The sequence below is a fragment of the Tenrec ecaudatus genome, chromosome 2 (assembly GCF_050624435.1).
Source record: "Tenrec ecaudatus isolate mTenEca1 chromosome 2, mTenEca1.hap1, whole genome shotgun sequence".
Taxonomy (NCBI): domain Eukaryota; kingdom Metazoa; phylum Chordata; class Mammalia; order Afrosoricida; family Tenrecidae; genus Tenrec; species Tenrec ecaudatus.
Genome location: NC_134531.1, coordinates 238,752,310 through 238,757,712, shown reverse-complemented (window position 1 = coordinate 238,757,712; position 5,403 = coordinate 238,752,310). Strand labels below are relative to the sequence as shown.

Genomic DNA, 5,403 nt, shown 5'->3' with positions numbered 1-5,403 from the left:
AATCTTGAAGATGCTGCAGAATGGGCAATGTTTTTTCCTTTGCAAGTGAAGTTACAAATATGTGTGTTCTCCATAAAGTAGAGCTTTCTCTCCAGCAGCTAACAAACCCAAGGCTAATTGATAAAAAGTGACATGTCATTCTTCTGTTTTTGCTTTATATATTGATTTCTTTAGCTACAACAGTAGTCTGCATAGCTGGAAAATATTCAAAATCATAAGGACATTGCGTGTTCCTCTCAATGAAATTTAGTATCCTGTTTGTAAAATTCTTTATTGCTAACCATTCAGATATCTTATTACCTTCTGTCTCTACAGCCTTATTTTAACTTTTGGATAATTCCAAAATTCCTTTTACCGCTGTTTCGTTGTCTGTACCATATTCACTGTAGTCCTCAAATGTCAATCCTCCCATCCATCTCTTCTTATGCAAATTTAGGAACACCTTCTGTTCCAGTTAATTTTTTCCTATCATCAATAGTAATGAAATAATAATGTCAGTGTAAGCCAGGAATTCATGCCTAAATAATGACTTGTTTATGTGCTTCAGATTTGAAGTTGTTCATCTTGGTTCATGTCCTCAGATCATCATATTAGTATTGATCAATCTGATGCCATCACTCTTTCATTTTACACTCAGACTAAGATCTTCAAACACAGCAAAGGCTTCCTCTTACCAGGCTTTGCTGAGTGTTTATATCCATACCAGAAAGCCAGCAACCAAGTCAGTGTGACTGTGATACCATCCAACAACCATCTCAAACCTGTCTATCTGTTTCAACAAACCCAACATTTTATCTTGGAACCCTGGGTCAACTGCCTCCACGCTAACAGCTATCTGTGACATAGCAAACACATCAAATCATTCTGACCGTGTAACCATCAATAAATTCTCCAAACACCAGACTCTTGACTCCCATTGAAAGCCCAGGATGCCGCACTGTTCTAGGTCAGAGATACAAACTTGCCATTCTCTGTCCATGGAGCATCTGTTGGTGGCTCCTAACCACCAAGGGATATCAGGCATATTTCTACCAAGTCTAAAAATCAGTCCATATTTCTGACTACAAAGTACCACTCTTGAGACATTAAGCTCCAATTTGTTGAGTTTTACAAAATTTTCGTTAGCTAAAGTTATTGCTAATTCAGGGAGACATATCCTTTTCTGAGTGTTTCTTCTGATCCTCTTTTTCCTTCTCCTCCCTCCTTCTTCTCCTTACAGCTGCCGTGATGCAGCATGACTATGACTGCTCAGACTCACCCATGTCTGATTCAGAGAACCCTTGACGAACCAGCCTGGTTCCATTAAAAAGAATCACTGGGTCTATTGATATACCTCCTGATGATAACACAGCATAGATTATTTTAGGATACTTAATAATCTCAAAACTCTCAAATTATATTTAATACCTGTGACCCATCTCACACAAAAGACTGAAATCCACAAGGTGATTGCTTATTTCATTCTTAGAAATGTAGGAAATACTAACTTAAAGTTCTACATTTAAAAACACAATAAATTACTTAATCCATATCAATATTCACAAATGTATTTAAAGTTTCAAATAGTTTACTTTGAAACAATTGAAACTTATGCACTTTCTACAAGTCAGTGTGGTTGTTCTGAAATATTTAGTGTCTTTACACTATGTACAGGTCATTGACTTCCCTTCATTGATGACAATAGATTTGACAATATGGTTTCTTTTAATTATTTAGCATTAGAATATATTATAATATTTGTGTTTGTGATGTTTAATGGATTTTACAGTAAATTTTTTATTCTAGTAAATTAGATGTGTATATGGATGGCCAAAATATTCCTAGTTTTCTCATATGCTGTTCCAACCCTCAATGCTATCAGGCATAGTGTAATTATTATTGAATGTAGCTTAATGACCTTAATTAAGACAGGGAAAAAGTCTTAGGCCTTTAAAGGGACAGGACTGGCAAGCACTAACCAGTCTCAACAAGTTGTCACTGGGGTTATCCTGAGGGCCAGAATCGAGCTTCAGAGTTGTCCGTCATGAGTAGCTCTTTAATATATACAGGGACAAGAAATCGATCTGCAAAAAGAAGGATGTATATTACTGTCTCCAAATTGGCTGCTAAAGATAAACATAATGATACTCTGGACTTGGCATTGTGAAGATTAGTTTATGCAGTAAAGCACAATAAGACTGAAGGATTAGTCAAATATAAAATTGGTTACTTGAATATCCCTTTTAGAAAAAATAAGCATTAAGCCAAACCACTTATTTCGTTGCTTATCACTCCTTGGAAGATGAGTAAAAATTATTTTAGATGGGAAAATAAATCCACTTCTTTCTCAAAAATATTTCACGTTGAAATCAGTAATAATATCTCACAGGAAAGGAAAAATAATGCCTAATTGAAAGAAATGGAAGCAAATTTTAAAAAAATTTTACTTCCATTCATTTTAAACAATTCTAAACTAATTATTTAAGTGGTTTGAAAAAGGTAAGAAGATATCGATGCTTAAACTTTTTAATTTATACATCAAATTGCAAAATGCTTTTGATTAGTTCTTCTATAACTATGTCTACTATAAGCATTGGCAGTAAAAATTCTATAATTATACTTGGATATTATTGAATTCAGTAAGCAGGCTTTGTAACAAATCAGAAAATTGCATTTTAATTTGCAGTTTCTTCTTGATCTACTACTAATGAAAGTTTCACTGAATTATCTGCTTAAAGGTCAAAATGCTAATTAGGAGTTTCTCATCAGTGATAATTCAGATATGTAGAAAAATGATGACATTAGCTTTTTATCTTCTTGAGTTAACTTATTTCCCACTCCATTTTCTTCTCAGAGTTCTGGTAACAAAGAAATCAACTCACACTGCATAATACTCTGCATTCTAGTACAAATACATATTCTATTGATTTCTTCCAGAGTTTTTCTCTTTCCCCATGTCACTATGTGATACACAATTTAATGAAGTAAATTTTCCAGACCATATTGAAAATTACAAATAGAATATAAACTATACATAGAATCTACCACAGCTATTGCTGTCAGGATGTTAAATTTTAAAATTATAGAATTTATAATGGAAAATATTTTAGCTCCAATGATAAATTTGATATGTTCTATAAGATTTCATGATATGTTCTATAAGATTTCAGACTATATTCCATATAAGATTTAATTTAAAGTTCTTAAAACACGGGAATTATTCATTTACAATAATACCAATTTAAAAATATTGGGTTTTGAGGCCTTTGTCATCTAATTTATTTTCAAATGATAGAAAACAATATATAAAGTCTTAAGTGATAAAAATATTTTGCATTCAACTGCTAACACAATTGGTAATTCAAATTAACTTAATGGAAGAAAATACCTTTTGATTTCTTATATTAAAAATATAGCAAAATAACCTTACAGGGTAGTTTTACTGTGCAACACATGGTATAGGGGTTTCTAGGAGCCATAATATATTTAAGGGAATTCATAAAAATATTTCTAAGTGTGTGTAGGTATGACATCAAATTTCTATAGCTGTGAAATAGCATTATGCCCTAGGAATAAATGGTGCGGGGACTACATCTGACCTCCTCTGGCTATTACATAAAGTAAGTATAAAATTTAAGTCCACGCTGGCCCAAGGCCAATTGCCACAAGGCAAAAATCATACGCCCTCCACCCTTCATCTTTCTTTGACATTTGACACAAACCATCCTCCCCACAGCACACTACAGGCTGGGTTTGATAATTAGTAGTTGCCATGGTGACATAGAACTCAGAAAATACACATGGCGTTTATGGGGAAATTAATACATTCCAAAATGGTAATGATGTAGTTCTTTAGATCAAAACACCATTTCTAAGCCATGCTGGCCTGCATGTCTTTTTGTGGGCTTTGGCCTCTTAGTCACCTGATTCCTTGACCTCTGGTTAGTGATGTATCATGGAGTTGGTACTCCATCTATGTCCTGCCTCGTGGTTCCAGCACAGCTTCTCTACTCTGTCTCGTGGTGATATCACTGCTCTTGTGCTCAGTGTCAGGATCCTCCTGGTGCTGCGGCCTTGTGTGCTTATGTTCTTCTGCCGCTTCAGACAGAGAGTGTGTATGTGCTGCACTGGTAGCGCATCGTCCTTGACCTTGATGGCCATAAGATTCTTGTTCCTGCTTCTGAAATGGTTCACCTGTTTGCACAGGAGAATGACAAAATGGCTCAGTTCCTGAGTCAGAGCCAAGACAACTTATTTACATGCTCCCACTCCATTAATGGGTGAAAGCTACAAAGATTTTGTGCTCAAAACACAACAAAATGTCTTGACAATGATACAAATGAGGAGAGTGAAATTGAGTGCCAAGTTCATAGGGCTGGAAAGGGTTGAAAGGAATATAGTGCATGTGGTTGCTATTTTTAAGAATCAGGGTGAAAAAGCCTAGCAAGGATTGGCGTGGAAGAGGTGCTGCTCAGGAAGCACTGTGTCTTTGGTAAAGGAACTCATTCCCTGCCAGACCACAGACTAAGGGAAGAACTGAGAAATGCTTCCTACCTTATCATATGTTCTACAATCTGATTTCCTGCATCAGTTACCCATTTTCCCAAACCAATAGAAGCCAGCTGGTAAGTTATCCCTAATGACAGGTCATTTAAATTGCCCTTTTGGATTATAGATTCCAGTAGAGGGAACAAAAGAAAAAGAACTGGAAAGCAAACTAAGGGAAAAAAATCTCTGGCAATCTAGTCTGTAATTTCTGCAAATTGTAAAACAATTAACTTATTTTATTATATTAGCAAGAGGTCTGCTAAGTAATTCATTAAATTGGTTCATTAAATGAAATGGTATTTATTTTCTCTTTCCTATCAACCTTTCTAACAGTTTTATATCTGCCTACTATCTCCATTTACTCTAAAAACTTATAGTTTGCCTCTTTGCAACTGGAAATTTTCACTTCAATGTCACTGCGACTGCAGCAGTGGCCTGGGAATTGGTTCTCGCCTCTTCTAACTTTATGTGGGGAGAAGAGATAATCACCCCAGGATGATTTCTGAGGCCTGTAACATTCAAGCTTTATATCAGTTTGACAGCCCATTCCCCCAACACTCTACTAGTACTCTTCAAAATTTACATGGAAAATTTTCATTAATTTCAAATTACAATTTTCATATTTTAAAAATTCTTCATACATTGCTCTTAGTTTTCATAATTACTTGCATTGGCCACAGAGAACTCACATACTATATTCACATTTTTTAAGGAATTAATAGGTTAAAATTCAGGATCAGAAACCCTCAGGATCTAGTTCTTTAATCAAGACAGCTTCCCCTTAGGCATGTCTGCAGGTTGACCCATGTCCTTGGCCCCTCAGCCTGTTCAAGAGAGTGTTGCAGACCTCTTTCAACTCTACCAATTAAGTGCTCA

At 35.3% G+C, this 5,403-nt stretch overlaps 1 pseudogene; it reads right to left on the bottom strand.

The window, feature by feature from the left end:
• Positions 1-212: 212 nt before the first annotated feature.
• On the bottom strand, positions 213-917 carry LOC142440561 (26S proteasome non-ATPase regulatory subunit 14 pseudogene; annotated as a pseudogene).
• Between the last annotated feature and the right edge of the window lie 4,486 nt (positions 918-5,403).